The 22,477-nt window shown below is 33.8% G+C and overlaps 1 protein-coding gene across 15 annotated transcripts in view; it reads right to left on the bottom strand.

Annotated features, from left to right (window-relative positions):
• LOC136024922 (calsequestrin-2-like) overlaps nt 1–22,477 on the bottom strand; it is a 176,417-nt gene that overhangs the window by 78,664 nt on the left and 75,276 nt on the right. For 3 of the 15 annotated variants that reach the window (XR_010616972.1, XR_010616974.1, XR_010616976.1), the window contains exons 1-2: nt 11,807–11,918; nt 5,777–5,996 (exon numbers count right to left, since the gene is read on the bottom strand). The exons of 7 other annotated variants lie outside the window; for them this stretch is intronic. The gene's annotated coding sequence lies outside the window, so the exon portion shown is untranslated. Of the gene's footprint in view, nt 1–136; nt 261–290; nt 478–5,776; nt 5,997–11,806; nt 11,919–14,285; nt 14,337–18,688; nt 19,147–22,477 lie in introns of those variants that run through there. 5 more of the 15 variants (XR_010616962.1, XR_010616970.1, XR_010616977.1 and 2 more) reach the window with 4 other exon arrangements.

Genomic DNA, 22,477 nt, shown 5'->3' with positions numbered 1-22,477 from the left:
AATGCTCCTCTTAATCAAACTTAAAACTGAAAGAATCACTTCACCAGTTGATTGATTCAATTACCATTCTATTAATTTAAAACACAGATGCGCTATTCTTTTTCTTCTTTTTGTAAAAAAAAAAAAAAAAAAAAAAAAAAAAAACATTCCAGGACTATGATCTTGAGCAAGATCATCTTTCCAATTGACTCAATCATTTTTTCAGGGTTCCTAAAATAATTCCTTTCTTTAGGATCGGCAAGTAGCAGGTACACGATAATCTGTAAGCATACAAAAAAGGAAAGTTTCACTTAAACAAGCTTATATTTTTTTAATTAAATTTTTAATCAGACGAAGAAAATAAAATGTTTGTGTAGTTTGTGTTATGTAGGGTTAAGCCTAACGTGATTACAGCACTTTTTCTCTCTTTATCAGCTCCGTGGTCATGTATTGGCTTTGGCTCTACAAATGTATGGATGTCGAGTAATCCAAAAAGCCCTGGAAAAAAGCCAAAAAAATTTTTGGAAAAAATCCAAAAAGCCACACTGTCGTTTTATGACGAACAAATAAATTTTCAAGTGGGGATAAATCCATTTATTTAGAGTAAAAAAAAAGTCCAGATACATCTATCGCATATACAGCGATCTTCATCAGTAGAATTACTACTGATGAGTCAGTTATCGATAATCAGTAGAATAAATCTACTGATGATGATCGCTGTATATGTTAACATGTAGCTTAAATCACTCTGTTTTATCCGTTTTGTAGGTCAAGCTTTATGTACAGGTTTCATTGAATCTACCTTGAACTGACTCTCTCCCTCTCTTATGAGCAGGTAAGCAAAATTAGATGGCTGAAAGGGCAAATAAAAATATTTTTGGAGATATTAACAACCCCCTTCCCCATAGCCCCTGGGGAAAAGTCTTTAAGTTATAAAAGCGCCTATTGTTTATGTATAGTATTTGTTATTGGAAATTATGCTCCAATATTAAACTGACCCCCCCCCCCCCCCCCAACAAGGATAATTTTTCATGGGGAAGGAAGTTTCCAGGGGGAAATTTCTCAGGGAATATTTTATACCACGAGAATTTGGAGGAACTCCTATAGGAAATGCTTCTTATGTCTTGCAATCTCATAACCTACTTAATTTTACGCATGGAGATATTAAAGGTAATTGTCCAGGGTAAATTTTCACCACGATTGAATTGTTTATAGAATATATCCTTAACGAGGAAGGATTTTTCAGCGGAGGAGTAGTCTGATTTCTATCAGAAAATAAATTTCTGATAGAAAGTAACTGAAAGTAAGGAGCAACATTAAAACTTAAAACGAACAGAAATTACTCCGTATATGAATGAAGCTGTTCCGTCCTCAACGCCCCGCTCTCTACGCTAAAGTTTGACTCTTTCTCTCAACTTTTTAAAACAGTAAAAAACCTGATGATTTCTTGATGAAGCTTATATATTTAAAATCAGCATTTAAATTCGATTCTTTTGATGTAACTATTGGTATCAAAATACCGTTTTTTACAGTTTCAGTTACTATTGAGGCGGGTTACTCCTACTACAGTTCGTAACCACGAACTGTTTGAAAAAAGATACAAGTTTGATTTTTAGAAACCTGTTGGATACAATATACTATGAATTTCATTGATAGTGTTTTATGCAGTTTTGTATCAACCAAAGAGCCACAGGGACTATTACGAGGTGGGAGGGGGGAAGAGAAGATTTGCTTTTATAACAGAACAAATATGATGTTTTGGAAAAAGAGTAATAGGGAATCGAATGGCGTCATTTCTTTCTCATGTTCCCTTCAAAGGAACCCCTCACCTTCACTATTATCACGCTTTTTATTACAAAACCTGACATGGCACTAAATTCTATTTTAATCCCTTCGCGACCACTTTATAACAACTTCATTCTAGCTAATGAATTTATTCATTCTAACTAATGATTAATGAATAATAGATTCATTCTCTGAAGTATTCTACATTAAGACAAACATATGGTAAAGAATTAACTCCTGGGATTCAGACAGGCACCAGAGTCATTCAAATAAGACATAATCAATATATTCTATATTATTTTATATATAAACATGTATTATCTCTGTCTGTTACACTATCTTCTATAAAAAAAACTAAACAAAAAAAAAAAAAATAAAAAAAAGAGAAGAAAACAAAAAAAGGAAGAAAAAATAAAAAAATTCAATAATTACATTTAACATTTGGAGGAATGTCAAAATCTTTTTGGTTTATTATTTATTAAGATAAGCAGAAGTAAAGTCTTGTAATGATGCCATTTTTAACGGAGCCTAATTAACAACTAATAAGTTAATCTTTAAAATGGTTTTGTACATAAGATTAAGCTTATCCATAACAGTCAAAGAGCACTTTTAATATGTGTTTTGGCGTTGGAAATTTTTTTTTATTGAAAATGCTTATTCTCTTTTTGTTTGTAAAACGCCACAGAATTTATCATATATACCCCAGAATTGGAATAAGATCTTTCAATCTCTTTACTTTTATATGAAGGTTCGTCCGCTCCTCAGTACCTTGTTCTTGGATGTCCTTAGGGAGAATATGGGCTTGGGGGGGGACTAGGCGCCCTCTAATCTTTTTGGTAACTTAAAAAGGGCACTAGAACCTTTGTTTTCCATTTGAAAGAGCTCCTTTCTGATCATATATGACAATTGGATCAATACAATCAACCCTGAAGAAAAATTATATATATATATATATATATATATATATATATATATATATATATATATATATATATATATATATATATATATATATATATATATATATAATGTATATATATATATATATATATATATATATATATATATATATATATATATATATATATATATATATTCACAGGTGGGACATAGGGACACAACTACAATGGCGCGTAACGACTTACGCGCGCGGGGGGGGCTTGGGGGGGGGGGGGTGCGCGAAGCGCCCCCACCAACTAGGTGTTGGGGTGGCGCGAAGCGCTACCCCAACAGCAAGTATATATATATATATATATATATATATACTAGCTGTTGGGGTGGCGCTTCGCGCCACCCCAACACCTAGTTGGTGGGGGCGCTTCGCGCCCCCCCCAAGCCCCCCCGCGCGCGCAAGTCGTTACGCGCCATATTAGTTACGCGCCATTGTAGTTGTGTCCCTATGTCCCACCTGTGAATATAGATATATATATATATATATATATATATATATATATATATATATATATATATATATATATATATATATATATATATATATGTTTTTAACTACGTAAAACTTGCGAATATACAACATTCTTTGCTGTCCCATTGTCTGTGCATATAAATAGATTGTCAGGTTTACCGACTCTTGAACATGCAACATATAATGGTCCATGGGAAAACAATCCGTATTCAGATCTATACCTCATGATTCTAATGATTGCCCTTGAGCTTTGTTGATGGTGATTGCTAATCGACCATTCCCTGAGTCGCCATCGTCATTTATATATCCCCCTGTGCACCCCGGCGTCCCCTTTGTAGTTATGTCCCTGTGTTCCGGTCGTCATTTATATTCCCTGTGTCCCGGTCGTCATTTGTGTCCCGGTGTTCCAGTCTGTGATTTCTCTTTGAGTGTCCCGGGCGTCATTTATATTCCTTGTGTCCCGGTGTCCCGGTCGTCATTTATATCCCCCTGTGCCCCCCGGCGTCCCCATTGTAGTTGTGTCCCTGTGTCCCGGTCGTCATTTATATTCCATGTGTCCCGGTCGTCATTTGTATCCCGGTGTCCCGGTCTGTATATACATTCGTTTTTTAGTTTTGTTTTTCTCCTTTATTTTTTTCCTTTTTTCTTTTTTTTCTTTTTTAGTTTATTTAGATTTTTAGATTTTTTAGTTTTTTTATTAGTTTTTAGTTTTTTTGTAGTTTTTACCATTTTTTTTAGTTTTTTTTGTTTTTTTTTTTTTACTTATGTCCTGGTCGTCATTTATACTCCCTGTGTCCCGGTCGTCATTTGTGTCTCGGTGCTTTGTTGATTGCTAATTTATATTATATTTATATTTATATTTTTTATATTTATTAATATTTTTTTAGTTTTCTTTTTCTCTTATTTTTCAGTTTTTTCCTTTTTTTTAGTTTTTAGTTTTTTTTTGTTTTTTACCTTTTTTTAGTTTTTTTAGTTTTTTTAGTTTTTTTTAGTTTTTTAGCTTTTTTAGTTTTTTTATTAGTTTTTAGTTTTTTTTTTAGTTTTTGCCTTTTTTTAGTTTTTTCAGTTTTTTTTAGTTTTTAGTTTTTTACCTTTTTTTAGTTTTTTTTAGTTTTTTAGCTTTTTTAGTTTTTTTTCTTTTTAGTTTTTTTTGTAGTTTTTACCTTTTTTAGTTTTTTTTCTTCTTTTGTATTAGTGTGAAATAATTCAGACGTCATATGCGGACAAACACGACGTCACTCGACAGACAGACAGACAGACATAACCCACAAACAACTTATTTTTATATATATTTATTCATATTTTTTTAGTTTTCTTTTTCTCTTTTATTTTTCAGTTTTTTCCTTTTTTTTAGTTTTTTTCTTTTTTAGTTTTTAGTTTTTTTTTAGTTTTTAGTTTTTTTTTAGTTTTTTACCTTTTTTTAGTTTTTTTTTTAGTTTTTTTAGTTTTTTAGCTTTTTTAGTTTTTTTATTAGTTTTTATTTTTTTTGTAGTTTTTGCCTTTTTTTATTTTTTTCAGTTTTTTTTTAGTTATTAGATTTTTACCTTTTTTTAGTTTTTTTTAGTCTTACCCATCAAAAGTTAAGAGCCTGAGAAAATTTGCCTCATTTCAGAAAATAGGGGGAAATACCCCCTAAAAATCATACAATATTAACGAAAATCACACCATCAGTTTCAGTGTATGAGAGAAGTTTCATCCCGATCTCTCGACTCTTAAGCGTTTTCCAAGATTTAAGGTTTCCCCCTCCAACTCCCCCCAATGTCACCAGATCTGGTATGGATTTAAAATAAGAGATCTAATACATGGGTTCCTTCTACATGTCGAATTTCATTAAGATCCAGTCACCCATTCTTGAGTTAAAAATACCTCTATTCTTCTAATTTTTCCGAATTAACACCTCCCCCCTCCCAACTCTCCCAAACAGAGCAGATTCAGCCGGGTTAGGTCAATCAAGTATTTAGGACTTGTGCTTATTAAATATCCGCGTTATTTTAGTCTTTCCTCTCTACTGGCTGCAGTCTTGTTTGAGGGTTTTTTTTGTGGAGTTTTATCTTTCTTAGTTGTTTATTGTCATGTCTGGCCAATTCCGCTTAAGAACTTTGATTCGTCAAGCTTACGGGCAACATTTTGCGGCTTCTGTCAATTATTATTTTTCTTTGGTTAAAAAACATGCAAATTTGTTAAATCAGCAAATTTTCTTAAAAAATTGCAAGAAGGAATCAGTGATTCCTAAATCTTTTAGAGTCAATACCCATTTTGGTACTGAAAATGAATCAAAATTAAAAAACAAATTAAGCCTCATGGCTTTAAATCATGTGACTTTATTCTGAAACATGAAACCAATTATATATAAACTGAAATCAAATTTATCAAGAAATGATAGCTTTAATTACAAGCAGGTAGTTTACTTAATGCTAAGAAAAATATTTAATACTTATGTAAATAAAAAATAATCAACATAAAATGCCTCAGACATCCAAAAATAACAGTCATTTATGGTAGTACACAGATACTGCAAAGACACTGCAAAAGAGATATCCTAAAATGAGACTGGGATTTAAGAAAAGTAAATAAGCAAGTATAAATTACCTTTCTAGGTCTGGGAGTATACTATTCTCTCTTTTTGGGATACCATGGGATGTCGATGGTAAATCGCAGAGTCCTGGGTTTCCTTGTCTATATCCTTTTTTTTTCCGGGAATCATAGATCTCGTAAAACCTTGTGTGAACTGAATTTAATATGCCTTGTAAATACTTAAGGTAGTGGTCAGTATCACTTGGGTCCTCATGCGAATAATCCTTAAGCTGGGCTGGAAATAAACAAACTCTTCTTATTAAAAATTCATGAAACAGATAAACAATGTACAATTATTGGCAAATAGTGTACAGCTAAACGGTGTAAAAGGTGTAATGATACATCTTCCGAATAGACAATTGTAAAATTAAGCTGTTTCAAGATTTGTCCATTTTAGTGTCATGTGTATGTAGTTCCATATCTCAACAACTATTTAGTCTACTGTGCTGTCATGCATACAAAACAGCAGAGAATTTTATACTCTACACAATAATTTACAAGTTTGATTTTTTTTTCTACCTTGTTTCAGCTTATTACCATATAATGTCTTTCAGAGATTTTCACCCATTTTCCCCCCAAAGAATTCAAACTGAAACAAAGCACTACCAGAACAGCCTAAAGAACGAAGAAGGCATTTTGCAATGATAACGTTAATGAATGGACTGACATTGGCTAGCAAAATTTTGTTCCAGAGCTTTTAGTTTCAAAGATGGGTCCCAAAAAAGTCAACTTAGAACAATCCAGGACAAATGATTTGATGACTCTGGTCAAGACCAAACCCTCACATACAACTTGTGGGATGGGAGAAGAGCTGGATGTCCAGTCCATTGTGGTTTTGATGGTTTGAAACGTTTCAAAAGGTCAAAAAGGATTGAAAAATGAGTGCACTATGATTTGAACAATCTACAAAAAATTGTCACCTTTCAAGGTCTGTTCTTCTTTGCTTTTGCGCAACCAAAACGATCTTTTTTCTGGATCAGATCGTTACGTGTGATGAAAAACAGGATCCTGTATGACAACAGGAAACGTTCAGGACAGTAGTTGGACAGGACACAGATGAGCCACCCAGACAATTTCCAAAGGTCAAAATACACTAAAAAGACCATTGTTACTGTTTGGTGGTCATTGGCTGGTGTGATTCACTAGAACTTTCTGCAACTGGAACAAACCATCACAGCAGAGTCCAATTGTGAGAAAATCGATGAAATGTACCAAAAATTGCACCAGTAGCTGTTTTGTTCCACAACCACGCTTGTCTGCACGTCTAACAAATTACCATTCAAAAATTGAACAAATGACGCACTGAAGTTCTACTAAGCCCACCATACTCCTCAGACCTTTCGCCAATCGACTACCATGCTTTCAAGTACTTTGATAACTTTCTCACCAATAGAACCTTAACCAGTCTAGAAGAGGCGAATAAAGCATTTGTAGACTTTTATTGAATATCAAGCACCCAATTCTTATAATAATGGAATAAATCGAATTATGTTATGTTGGCAAAATTGTAATAAATCAGATGGTGCTTGCTTAAATTAAATAAGCATAATCAATACATAAGTATATACATATACTGATTATAATTAGTAAATTAAATTAAAGCCATCAGTGCGATATTTCAGTTTGAAGAAGCCTCATAAAATCAGACTAACCTGACTAATGAATATAATCACTCACACAGAGAGAAAGAGTTTTACCTTATGAGCCTGGAATTAGCCAAGAATCATCAGTACTTAAAACTCTTTTTTATGCATTAAATTACAAGTGAAGATAAAATATGATATCCAATTCTGAATGCCTATTGACTGAGTTATACTGAACAATGTCTTTTAATGTAATATCTTTTAAAATTCAAATTGGCAAAGAAACAAAATACAGTATAATCAAACACTAGTATAAATCAATATATATATATATATATATATATATATATATATATATATATATATATATATATATATATATATAATTCAATATATATGAAGATTGCATAGTTATAGTTTCTAGTTTTGCTATAAAGGTTGTAGGATTTGCAGAGTAAATGTTTGCAGTTCTGCTCTCTTTGGGGGTGTTAGGGGGTGGGGTTCAGTGCTTTGGTGCTTTTGGATGTGCTAGGATGATGAAAATTGATCGGCGTGTCAGGAAGCTGCACAAATTGACTTGATAAAGTCGTTTTCCCCAATTTGACCATCTGGGGAGAGGAAAAATTAGAAAAATTGAGGTATTTTTAACTTATGAGTGTGTGATCAAATCTTAATGCTTTTTGATATTTAGAAGGACCTTGTGACTCAGAACACTTATTTTAAATCCTGAACCTCATTAAACTTCTGATTTTCCTTTTAAAGAATCTATTGATTCTTAGAATTTTGCCAGAGCTCATATCATATGAGCTCTTGGCTCTTCTAACCTGTCACAAGTGCCATTTGAGCTCTTAGCCCTTGTTTCTTTATGATTATGGTCAAGCCATAATAAAGTCAAATTTTTAGTAATAACTAAATTATCTGGAAGTGCAGTGCAACTGGGTAGTCCCATCATTAGTTTATTCAATTGAGCTTCTTTAAACTTCCAAATGCATTTTTATGATTGGTCAATTATGGAAATGATTTAGGTTTCTGTTTTTGAAATTAAAAACAATATAGATTTTGAACAATATTTTCACTGTGTGAGTAGAAAAAGAGTTGAATAATTTCCTAAGCCAGAAATTATCACAAATCACTTAATTCTTAATCACAGGAATATTTTTTTGTCCTATTTTAGACATGATCTCAGCCAATAACTGTTCAGCCATTGAAAGCCTAAACGCCATGAACAATCAAACTCCAGACAATGAGGTACACAGAACCAGAGGTGGAGCCAACAAGGCACAAAAGTTTAAGTAGCAATTGTAGTAAAATTCAATACTACTACTAATAACCCACTGCAGGACCAAGCCCCCTGAGGCAACCAATAATATACAATCCTCCTCCATCTGTATCTATTCAAATCCTTCTGCTTTACACCATCCCAGAAAGTTCCAATTTCCCTTAAATATTTCTTTACAACATCATTCTACAGCAACTATGAATAACCTGCTTTATACTTAGCTCTAGGCAAATGCCTAAAACATGAAGAACAATATAGAATTTCTCAAGATAGTAGGGAACAAATTAGAAAAAATATTTTGGCCCTATGTCCAAGGGTTATCCTCAGCAATACAAAAATATAGGACTGTAATAAGAAAAAACTTACAATAGGATTAGCATGTTTTTCCCTAAACTAATAAAGTAAAATAAATCATTGGTCAACTGCTCTACATAAGCAAGACGTAAATTACAATGAAGACCACACTGCCTTTCTATCACAAAGACCTAGAACAAGAAGAACAATAAGGATATTCACATGCTAATCCTATTTAAGTTTTTTCTTCTGATATATTTCTGTATTGCTGAGGATGGGCCTGAAATGTTCATTCTAATTTGTTTCCCATTGTCTTGAGAAATTCCCAATTGTTTTTCTTGTTTCAGGTGTTTGTGATGGAAAGGCAGTGTGGTCTTTGTTGCTATTTGCATCTTGCTTATGGGGGAGTAGTTGACCAACAATAGATTTTACTTTTTTAATTTAGACAAAAAAATTATCCTGTAAGTTTTTTCTTCTTATTTTATATTTAAGCATTCCTGAGAAATGATACATTCCTTGGACATAGGGCTAAAATATTCATTCTTCTTGTTTCCATCGGTCTTCAGAAATTCCCTATTGTTCTTCTTGTTTTAGCTGTTTGTGATGGTAAAGCAGTGTGGTCTTTGTTGTTTACTTAGGTCTAGATCCATGATTCCCAAACTTACTTGACCAACTGCCTCTTTTCAAGAAAGATTTTCACTTGGTGCCACCTGGATTTTATATTTATTTCAATAGTAATTAATAAGGGATATAAATATTATTGTATCTGTAAGAAGAGGAATTAACAAGTAAAAGACTAATTTTTACAATTATTATAATTTTACTATATAAATCACCAAATGTCTTGAAAAAAAATCTCTATCAAATATAAGTCAATTTGTAAATTTGTTAAGCTATAACACCAAAACCTTGTTAACCAATAATCAAAATTTTTAAATCTTACCTTAATTTTTTTATTTTAACTCTTAGCATATTATAAGTGTTACCATTTTCCTAATTATGCCTATTTTCTTTTGAATTTTCACTGCCCTCTAAAGATAACCATTACACCCTAAATGCGCCTGTGCCCATTACTATACTTCTGGTTTCCTCCAGCACCCCACTGGGCAATAGTACTCACTTTGATAATCACTGATATAAATACATTTTTGATGAATTCTTAATTTATTTCTGTGCCCCCACATAAAAAAATCCTTTTGTTCCCCCCCTCCCCCAAGTCCTGCAAGTAGAGGTAGCTCTTATCTTACAAGCCAGAACTTCCTTATTCAAATAAATCACAAAACCTCCTTTTTTTTAAGTGGGTGGTCATCTGGGCATAGCTTTATCATAAATATTTCCTGAGACCATGCTGGACAATCACAATAAAAAAGAAAATAATTGTTAAGAAGAGAGAAATGAGGATAAAAACAGCCAGTTTAAAAAAAACACAGAAGACTATGAAAATATTTTGCTCAAGATCAGTCAAGTAAGCAAATTTGTAAGACCTATAAGTAAGAGGAATATTAACATGAAAGCATAACAATACCTTCCTGGAGTATGTTCTTGGCCCTGGATTGATAACTGAAATTTTCCCTTTCCAGGATGGCAAAAAACAGCTAGACTAGAACTTTCCCAAAAAAACATTGATATGGCTCAGAATTCTACTCAAATAACAGGAATTGCATTTTGAGAGCTAAAGGCAGAGATAAAGCAACCTGTAACTGAAAATTTAGGTAAAATGTTGTTCTGTCAAAATTTCAATAGGTATAAACCTGTCATGTAGGCCCAATCCAGGGCCCTATAGAGGGAGAAGGAGTGGAGGTAGATACTTCTAAATACTGTCCCAGGATATACTTTAGCCAGTAGACCCATTGCTGAAAGTTCCCTTGAATTTTCCTAGCCTAACCCCTTTCCAAGATAGACCTGTCATGTGGGCAACTTCCAGGGCCCAATGGAGGGAGGAGTGGAGGTAGATACTTCTAAATACTGTCCCTGGACATGCTTTAGCTTGTAGACCTATTTCTAAAGTTCCCTTAAATTTTCCTAACCTAACCCCTTCCCAAGATAGACCTGTCATGTGGGCAACTTCCAGGGCCCTATAGAGGGAGAAGGAGTGGAGGTAGATGGGCCCTACTTCTAAATATTGTCCCAGAACATACTTTAGCCTGTAGATCCATCTCTGAAAGTTCCCTTGAATTTTCCTAACCTAACCCCTTTCCAAGATAGCAAGAAGTCACTAAACTAGAATTTTACCAAAGGTGTTTTCAATATAGTGTAATGTTCATTTTGATACAATTCTAGCTTATTGAATTTCGGCTATCTTGGAATAGGGTTTGGTTAGGAAAATTAAATTTTCAAGGATGGGTCTACAGTCTAAAGTAGGCTATATCTGGTATTTTGAAGTACCCACCTCTACTCCTTCTTATTCTATACCAATTGAAATTTTGACAAAACAACATTTTATCTTAATTTTCAGTTACCAGTAGGTTTTTCTCTGCCTGTAGTTCTCAAAAATGCAATTCCTGTTATTTGAGTAGAATTCTGAGTCAAATCAAAGTTTTTTCCTTCAAAATTTAGGAAATATATTTGCACATCTTTAAAACCTTATAAATTGGGATTTAGCAAAGTTGTGAGGCTGAAAACAATTTTGTTGTACTTCATTCAGTAAATTTATAACAAACAGTAGGCTATAGCTGACTTCCATATAAAGTGAAGTTTTCCCTTCTCAACCGGTTTCATTTCAGCTTGATTTTCCCTTTTCATTGTCCGAGAAGACAATAAATTTGTCTTCTCAGCTGGGCTCTGGACATTTTGTAACTTATTATATTATCAAAATGAACCTGAACACATCTTTCTCTTGCAAGAAATACAAGACTCTAAAATACAAGAGAGTACAAACATTCAACTTACATGAATTAAAAAGATAATTTCTGCCCCCAACCCTCCATTGTTTCTTCAAAATTAATTGCTGCTATGTGATTAAATTGAAACAGTACACCAAAGCCGCGTTTGTTTCACTTTTCAAGTTAAGTAAGTTCGTCAGTCCGACGTTTTATTTGCGATTCTTGATTCGGCATCTTTTATGCCGATTTAATTTTTCACGGGGTTCTTAATCATACTTTAGAATTACTTTTATGTGCATAAACAACTTCATAGCTATGACAAAGCGCACACGCTGAACTCTGTAAAAGAGTTGGCAAATATTTGAAAGAGGGGAATTTTAAGACTTAAAAATTATACAGAAAACATGAGGTATTATGAGCAAGGGTTGCCTATTCCCTGGCGGCTGAGATTTACTCCCCCCCCCCCTGGGAAATGCCCCCAATGAAAATATATCCAAGTAAAATAATACCTCCCCTCAGAAAATACCCCCCCACACGGAAAACAGTTTTCCAAATTTGAGAATTTTATTTCAGTTTAGTTTTTTTTCTTACGAGGAAAAGATTTTGTTATTTGTGAATTATCCGTCACTCAATCAAGTTTACGCTTTATAAAACACGAGAACAAACCGGTTTCTTCATTAGTTTATTTCAGCTTAGCGTATGAAAAGACAAAGACAAGTGACAGAATAAATGGGAAATATATAATTGGGATTATATGATTTTAAATATTTTTTTATTAAATAAAATAATAAATTATAATAATAAAATTATGAACACATAATTTTACATTTGCAAATAAGGGACAGGGGGAACGATATAGCCCCCCCCCCATCTCCTGCTAATATATAGGTTTTTTTTTAAGTAACGAAGAAATCAATTTGTTCTCGAGTTTTACACAGCTTAAATTTGAGTGAATGTCGTATAATTTACAAGTACAGAAATGTTTCATGGAGAGAGAGCTGGATTTCCTAGTACTGATTAAGAACGATCAGAGATCATCTTAAAAAAATAACTGAAAACAACAATATTAACTTAAAATAAAAATGAACATGAGAAGGGCTGACACCCCTCACTTCTTCTCAAGAACAGAACTTAATTGACCCTTTACTTAAAACAAAATACATTTTAAACCTTTTCACCTTAATTAATGAAGAAGTCTTAAGTCTATAAGGAATAAATATCAGAATATGAATATTTAATGACAATACACGGTTCTTTGTTTTATTTTTAGTAAAGCGCAAATTATATTCTGGTTTTGAAAAGACATAGTGGCTGTCAGCCCTACTCCTTTTAATTTTGAATCGTTTTGAGTTTCACTCGGCTATCTATTGTAATTTCTGTTCGTTTCGGGTTTCATTTATTTATCACTGGGGATTAAAAGTAGTTTTACACTTGGAAAATCAGAAAAGCAAACTCAAAGAATTTGACAACGCTTTCATCTGTAAAAACTTAAAAAATAAAAATGTGTTGGTTCCTAGAGCCGACTTTCTTTTCAAAGGAAAGCTAAACCATCTTCTACTTTCTGGTGCCATGCGTTTTTAGCTGAATTTTGGCGATTCCTCTCATACATTTTTTTCTTCCTTTTTTAAGTTGGTGCTCGCTTCTGCCAAAAATTGCAAAAGTTTACTTACAGGGCTTTCAATCTGTCTCAGCCAAAGCCGTTCACTTTGTAATAAAAATAAAAGGAAAACAAGATAATACAAAAAAGGAAATGAAAGAGAAAAAATCGTAAATAAAGAAAAGGCAAGAAAAGTATGAAACAAAAAAAAACGGCACCAACCTTTTATTGCTGTTATTAGAAATCTTAATAGGATGAGAGCGGTCTCTCTGAAATCTAAATATTTACCAATATACTGCTCGCACATACCTTGCTGTGGGAAATTATTGTCATCATATCCAAACATTAGGTACGCCCCTTAAATTAGACATCCATTGCCACACAGTTGAGAAATTAAAAGCATCACAGATAACATACGCTACCACTCCATTGCGGTATGATCTCTATTACCCCACTGCCATTCAGAACTTGAGAAAGGTGTCATGCCTGAATCACTTTTGAGGCCCTTGCATATCGTCAAAAATCTAGTTTTGGAGGAGGAAGAGGTTTGAATACTTAAGGCATGATTTTTGGGCAGTAGAAGGAGGGGGGTAATGATTGGTGGAACTTGTCAACACACATAATTTGAGTTTCAAAAGTAATAAAAACGTAAATAAAAAACAAAACAATAAATAAATAAAAGGGCAAAGAAGATTTATCACTAACTTGAATTATTGATCTAAGCATATGCCTAAATAAACATTTCTCAGAAAAGTTGTCTTGGGTTCTAATTATTTAATTAAGTATAGGAACACAGCTTAACATATACAAGAAATTCTTAAAAAACCACAATTTATCAATATTTCGAGAAAGGAAGATTAAAAGTAAATTTATTGTTAAATCTAAAGTGTACTTCCATTTTCTAGATATTTTCATGACTCTTCAACATCAAAGATGGCGTTCCCCTAGGCACATCCCAGTAACATTTTTAGGCCTCATAATCTGGGGGAGGGAGTTACACCTGTAAAAATATAAAATCAACAGAACCTAATGTCAGAAAAAATGCATGGGGGAGGGCAGCTTCCGTCTCTAGCCCAGGCCTAGAACCACCACTGGCTCTCCCCTAAATATTGTTTCTGGAGTGGTTTTTCCTTGAAGTTTTGACTCACTACTTCAGCTACTACTCGTTACTTCATTTGTGACTCATTTCTTAAACTGTTTGGGCCATTAGTCCTAAATTTTGGGGAATAATTCTGGAAGCATGGACAGGTAGGGGGCAATCAAGTTTTTTTTAACTCTAAGATACGGTAATCTTCAGCTTCTGAACCGCTTCCACAGAAAATAAAACCATTCACAGATAGGTCCAAAAAAATTATAACATTCTAATGATCTAAGTCGATACAATCGCATTATTATTAATATTGAACTGATAACGCTAGGTTTCAAATCGTTCTTTTGTCTCCTTATCAAGTCTTAGAGAATAGGTAGCAAGTGTTTTTCTTCTGAAAAACTAAAATAAGCCAACCTGACAACCAGCTACTTTCGGACTCCCGACGAACAAAGCTTGAGACGGGCACACCAGTCTTAGAAAAAAAACACGTAAATTTCTTGGCATGCAAGTCAGAGCTTCGCTTAGTTTGGAGGCTATCGCATTGACTGTTTTAATTGTACTGTCCTTGGGTAGAAAACTTACCGGCCGGAGTGCTATATTGAAGGTGTAAGTTTGTAAGTAGAATAAGTACCTATAGAGAAATACTTAATCCCTTTGTTATCTAATATTCAGCCCCAGGATTTAGATTCTGATTCTCTACCACAGAAACGAACCCATAGTCTCCAAACATGCTTCACCGCTCAGCTGTCAACCACACTACCCAAGGGGATATCATACTGCCCAAGATAAACAGTGTGGAATTATTACATAGGGCTAGTGCCCTTTTTAATAATTGAAAGTAATTATAGGGAAACCAACCCCCCTCCCATGAAAGTTATCCTATCACAATGAATATTACTATTATGAATATTACTATATTACATAGTATATGAATATTACTTTGTGAATCCTCCTATTGATTCACTAGTATCATCTTATCCGCTTTCTCAGGCTTATATGCAGGATTATTTGGAGATGGACTGCATTGAAACTTAAATACGAGAATGTATAAAAGGTGGGTGAGTCACATAAGGAATGTAAGATGCTCTGTTAGGGGGGGGGGGCAAAAATCTCACTGCAGTAGATTTATTTGGCCAGCATTCCCTCCCAAGAAAAATTTTCAAAAAATTGTTTGACCCCTCCCTTCATACCATGCTATATAGGGAAGGCTTTTGCGTAGATTGCAATTTGTATTTATTACATTTAAATATCAGTTTTGAAGGCAGCAATGCAGGAAATCATAGCCTGTGGTTCATTTTGAGATTTATGCGTATTTCTTTTATCTGCATTTTAAATGGAAAGTTTTATGGTTTTTTAATTAATTTAGTTTATTTTTCCAACGTTTGTTTCCATATTTATGTATTTTCTTGTTATACATATTAAAAGCACCAACCAATAACAGTTTTAGGCCTCTTAAATTGGGGAGGGGGGGCAAGCTTCAAAAATTTCAATTGCTGCAATTTTAGTCAATTGAGTACCTTAATAGTACTGTTAAGCTATAAAATCAAAAGAATTGAATTTCAGATATCAGAAAAACTCCTCCCTACCCAGGCCTAGAACAGCCATTGATGCTATCTGCGTAATGATATGTGTTTTTGCAATCTCAAAATATAGATGACAGTAGCCTATCCATTTCGTACTTTTCATTCTGTACTGCTTCTCGTATAGTTTCCAGATTCTCTTTATCCAGCCAGTGCTTCCCTTGGCAAAACTCTCTTACAACATCTTACATCCCCCCCCCTCCCCAAAAAACCCATCTTGGTTATTTGTATTTATGGTTACTTTTCTCCCTTTCCTCAGCAATTTGAGAGATTTAAGGAATAGTTTTGTTTGATTATATTACATTTTGTTTTATATATTTGATTATTTATCTTAAAAACTTTCCGTATAATGCCAAGTTCCAGCTTGTGAATTATTGAAATATCCTACAACTGCAATTGGAAGTACCTCTGAAATGATATTAGAATTGCAAAACTACTTTAATCTTTCAATTCAGGAAAAGAAATCTTAATGTTAGCACCTCCTTGAAAAAACTTGAGATTGAAAAAAAGAAAGAATTTTTTTCAATTCTTTTTTGTCTTATGATGATTACTTTAAAAGCTAAAATTTGAATTTAAATTCTTTAATTTTTTCCACTATAGACTGTCTGCATAAAGTTAAAATATCGTGCAAACAAATTGTAAAGCTATTTGCAATAATACATACTAACTTGATTGCCTTAAATCACTCTTGCAAGCATTAAAGATGAATCCTGTACATACTGCTTACTGATGATGAGGGCTCAGCTTATTGGGCCAACCATATAGTTGGAGAAATCATTATTCTTTACCCAGCTATTAACAGGTTTCTGGTAGAGCTTCAGGAAGATACTATTATGTTTTCTTGAAACATCAAAGTCAGCTGGATAATTGACAGAACTAATTAGTAGTGTCACAGGATCAAAGCTGAAATTTCTCTGTAAGTAATATTTAATTGGCATTGTTTTTCAAAATTATTTCAAGTTAGAAAGTTTTAAGTCCTTGTCGGCCAACCGTTTATCGCCAAACGAAAAACAGGTCGTACCCTTTTGGAATGGGAGGATGTCATATATTTTGTATCCAAAATAAGACAAGTGGTCAATCACCAAAGTTTAGATGGCGTTGGTGATTTTCAGTTTTCCAAGGGAAAGAAAGGGTTTCCCCGTTGTGAAAAAAAAAATATTTTGTGAACTACGAGTACAGTGCAAAGAAACCGTACCCCCTCCACCTTGCCTGACAATTTAATAACCTTTAGTCGTCATCTTTGGGGATCAATAAATTTGTAACGTTTGAATTTTTTCAGAAGAAAAGCTTTGTAAAATTTAACTAATTAGCTTCGCTTATTCATTTATTTGGCTCTATGTGGGTATATAGATAAAAATTTATTGTACTAAAAACTTCATAACCTGAAACGAGCAAAAGAAAATACAGGAAAATCCTTGTTGTCAGCCAGCTGTTTCTGACTTCTGTCAGAAACAGAAGTATTTCTGTTTTGATTACCTTGCTAATTTAAAGTATACCTAATCTTTTAATAGACTCTTGTGCTGTAATCAAAGAAGTATTTCTGTTTTGATTACCTTGCTAATTTAAAGTATACCTAATCTTTTAATAGACTCTGTGTTGTAATCGATTGTCTCAAGGCAATGTGTTTTAAATCAGGTATGTATGCATGCAGGGTGAGAGGGTCTTTGGGACCATGTAACGTCGAAGTACCAAGATGTAAAAAAATCTTATTTGTAGCCTATAACAAATAAAAATACATAAATAACAATAGATATTAAATACGAAAATACCTACCCCCTCCCAAGGACACTCTTATACTTATTGCTCCAAAACGCTTATATAAAATTTATTGGGTCCTCTTCTGTATTACTATCACCCATTCCGAAACTAATTTTTACAAATGTTAATAAAAAAAGGCATAAAGAAATTAATAAAGAAAATTCATATAAAATACAAAGAAAAATTTCGCAGCCATTGATAATGCTAAAATTAATACTGTAATAATTACACCCCTCTCCCCTCTCTCACAGTCCAAATTTTCAGCTTCGTCAGGCAACTTTGGACATGCATCATTGCTGGCTGATGGCTTACAACCAAGTTACCGATTTACTTCATATTCACAAAAATTATATTTCACATCTTTGTTACTATTTGGTATAGCCAAATAGTAATAGAAAACTAATGTTATAATACATGTTTGTTTGACCCTATTTTTAGTCATTAAATGGTCTTACTCTTTTGATGCCAAACTTTTAACAACGCTCTGTTTTAATGGTCTCTTTAGCATTATCCAAGAGTACGTTTTAGAATATTCTTAGATTTCCACAAATATTCCAATTAGAAGTGACCGGTTTTCCAGCTTTGAACTCACTTCCGGAGCATAAATCTACTCCTCTTAATCAAACTTAAAACCGAAAGAATCACTTCACCAATTGATTGATTCAATAATTATATTTGATATATTAGTCTATTTTATCATTTTGTAATTACTATTCTATTAATTTAAAACACAGATGCGCTACTTCTTTTTCTTCTTTTTGTAATATAAAAAAAAAAACATTCCAGGACTATGATCTTGAGCAAGATTATCTTTCCAATTGACTCAATCATTTTTTCAGGGTTCCTAAAATAATTCCTTTCTTTAGGATCGGCAAGTAGCAGGTACACGATAATCTGTAAGCATACAAAAAAGGAAAGTTTCACTTAAACAAGCTTATATTTTTTAAATTAAATTTTTAATAAGATGAAGAAAATAAAATGACGGTGATTCTTTTTTTTGTGTTTCTTGACTCAGGAAGCGGCTCCTTGGCTGAGGAGGAGAAGCCACACAAGGAGTAGAAGAGCTTAGATGAGCAGTAAATTCGTTTAGTAAGGGATGAGCAAATAATATAATAGATTTGAAAATGTTAAGGGTTTCATTTCTTTTAAATCATGAAAAGAGGAGATAAAAAAGAATAAACAACAGTTTTAGTGACAATTAACTTTACTTAAGGTTGAAAACCCTTGGTTTTTATTTAAACTTTAGAATTATAAGGGGCCACGTCTGCTGCAACGCCTTTTTCTGTGAAAATAAATGCTATCACACAAAAAGACGGCAACAGATATACAGACCTTACAGATTTAGTTTCGAAATTTACTGCTCAGCTCAACCTATTTTCAACCTAGAAAAGAAGAAGGACGTTAGTCGATTGGAGATGAAAATAGAGATGGAGATAAAACCAGCTTTTTGAATCTAAATGTATTTGGAAAACTTCCCTGAAAATGATGATAAAGGTAAAATAAATGGAGATATTATTTTCTGGTATTTGTATATGGGTCACAAACAGAAGTATGGTCAAAAACGGGTCACAAACAAAAATGTTGGCTAATTATTTATATTTCTTTTTTTTCTGTTTAAATGGTGGTAATTGTAACTGATATTATATGAAAAGTTTTTTAGTATTACATTCAAAAGGTTCATGGACTATTTTTGACGTAACACCTTAAATTGGGTATTCTCGTCTTACACCACACTGTCATTCTATGAAGAACAAATAAATTTTCAAGTGGGGATAAATCCATTTTTTTAGAGTAAAAAAAAAGTCCAGATACATCTATCGCATATACAGCGATCTTCATCAGTAGAATTACTACTGATGAGTCAGTTATCGATAATCAGTAGAATAAATCTACTGATGATGATCGCTGTATATGTTAACATGTAGCTTAAATCACTCTGTTTTGTCCGTTTTGTAGGTCAAGCCTTATCTACAGGTTTCATTGAATCTACCTTGAACTGACTATCTCCCTCTCCTATGAGCAGGTAAGCAAAATTAGATGTCTGAAAGGACAAATAAAAATATTTTTGGAGATATTAACAACCCCCTTCCCCATAGCCCCTGGGGAAAAGTCTTTAAGTTACAAAAGCGCCTATTGTTTATGTATAGTATTTGTTATTGGGAATTATGCTCCAATATTAAACTTAACCCCCCCCCCCCCCAACAAGGACAATTTTTCATGGGGAAGGAAGTTTCCAGGGGGAAATTTCTCAGGGAAAATTTTATACCACGAGAATTTGGAGGAATTCCTATAGGAAATGCTTCTTATGTCTTGCAATCTCATAACCTACTTAATTTTACGCATGGAGATATTAAAGGTAATTGTCCAGGGTAAATTTTCACCACGATTGAATTGTTTATAGAATATATCCTTGGCGAGGAAGGATTTTTCAGCGGAGGAGTAGTCTGATTTCTATCAGAAAATAAGTTTCTGATAGAAAGTAACTGAAAGTAAGGAGCAACATTAAAACTTAAAACGAACAGAAATTACTCCGTATATGAATGAAGCTGTTCCGTCCTCAACGCCCCGCTCTCTACGCTAAAGTTTGACTCTTTCTCTCAACTTTTTAAAACAGTAAAAAACCTGATGATTTCTTGATGAAGCTTATATATTTAAAATCAGCATTTAAATTCGATTCTTTTGATGTAACTATTGGTATCAAAATTCCATTTTTTTAGTTTCGGTTACTATTGAGCCGGGTTGCTCCTTACTACAGTTCGTTACCAAGAACTGTTTGACTTGATATATAGAAGGATTTTACGCTTCAGATGCTCCATTTTCGACTCGAATTGGATCCGGGCCCATAGGGGGTTGGAGGAGGGAAACAGAAATCTTGGAAAACACTTAGAGTGGAGATATCGAGATGAAACTTGATGGGAAGAATAAGCACAAGTTCTAGATACGCGATAGGCATATCTGGAACGGATCCGTTCTCTTTGGGGGTTGGGGGGGGGGGGTAATTTGGAAAATCTAGAAAATTGAGGTATTTTTAACTTAAGAACGGGTGACCAGATCTTAATGAAATTTGATATTTAGAAGGAATTCATGTCTCAGGGCTCTTATTTCAAATCCCGACCAGAACTGTCGACATGGGGGGGAGTTGGAGGGGGAAATCGGAAATCTTGGAAAACGCTTAGAGTGGAGGAATCGGGATGAAGCTTGGTGGGTAGAATAAGCAAATGTCGTAGATACGTGATTGACGTAACCGTACTAGATTCACTTTCTTTAGGGGAGGGGTTCAGTGCTTTGGCGAGTTTGGTGCTTCTGGACATGCTAGGACGATGAAAATTGCTAGGCGTGTCAGGGAGCTGCACAAATTGACTTGATGAAGTCGTTTTCCTAGATTCGACCATCTGGAGGGCTAAGGGAGAGGAAAGATTGGAAAAATTAGGTATTTATAACTTACGAGTGGGTGATCGGATCTAATGAATTTTGATATTAAGAAGGACATCGTGACTCAGAGCTCTTATTTTAAATCCCAACCGGCATTAAGCCTCTGATTTTCCTTTTAAATTAATCTATTGATTCTTAGAATTTTGCTAGAGCTCATGGCTCTTCTTGCCTCGTCAAAAGTGCCATATGAGCTCTTAGCTCTTGTTTGAAATTATTTCAAGTCGACAAGTTTTAAATACTTGTCGGCCAACTGTCTAGCGCCAAACGAAAAACAGGTCGTACCCGATTGGGATGGGATGATGTCGTAAGGAAAGATTTAAAGGAAATTTGGAATACCTGGGAGGGTGTAGAGGGAAGATTTGAATAAATTGGGATGGGAGAAGAGCGTTCGTGCCTGGGTTGGCCTCGAGCGGCTTGGTACTGCAGTGAGTTGTTACCAGTAGTTGTATTTCATGTCAAAATCAAATCTTCGCTAAGAATGCCTCGATTAGCGTGGAAAAACCTCGGCATGTCTAATTAGGCTTATCAACTTTGAGCAGGCACTTTCATTCCTGATAGTATGCCACTTCCTTTACACTTTCTATCATTTAATGTGTCCAAAATAACACAAGTGGTCAGATCACTGAAGTTTAGATGGAGCTGGTGAAATTCAGTTTTCCAAGGGAAAGAAACGGTTTCCCCTTGTAAAAAAAATCTTTTGTGAACGAGTACAGTGCACAGAAACCGTACCCCCTCCACCTTGGATACGGCCTTGTCTGTTAATTTTACAATCGTTAGTTGTCATCTTTGGGGATCAATAAATTTGTTATGTTTGAATTTTTTCAGACGAAAGGCTTTGTAAGATTTAACTAATTAGCTTCGCTTATTCATTTATTTGGCTCAATGTGGGTACATAGACAAAAATTTATTGTCCTAAAAACTTCATAACCTGAAACGACCAAAAGAAAATACAAAAAAAATCCTTGTTCTCAGCCAGCTAAGATGGGCTAAACGGGCAAAAAAGCATTTCTATTTTGATGACCTTGCTAACTTAAAGTGTACCTAGTCTTTTAATTTAGTCTATGTGGTGTAATCGATTGTCTCAAGGCGATTTGTTTTAAATCAGGTATGTATGCTTGCAGGAGGAGAGGGTCATGGACCATGTAACATCGAAGTACCAAAACGTTAAAAATTCTTTTTTGTTGCCTATAACAAATAATCATACATATTACATATGAAAATATATCCCCTCCCAAGGACACTCTTATACTTATTGCTCCAAAACACTTGTATATAATTTAT

This window comes from Artemia franciscana, chromosome 3 (genome assembly GCF_032884065.1).
Source record: "Artemia franciscana chromosome 3, ASM3288406v1, whole genome shotgun sequence".
NCBI classification, from domain to species: domain Eukaryota; kingdom Metazoa; phylum Arthropoda; class Branchiopoda; order Anostraca; family Artemiidae; genus Artemia; species Artemia franciscana.
Note: the sequence above shows the minus strand (reverse complement) of the source record. Positions and strands in the feature narration are given on the sequence as shown.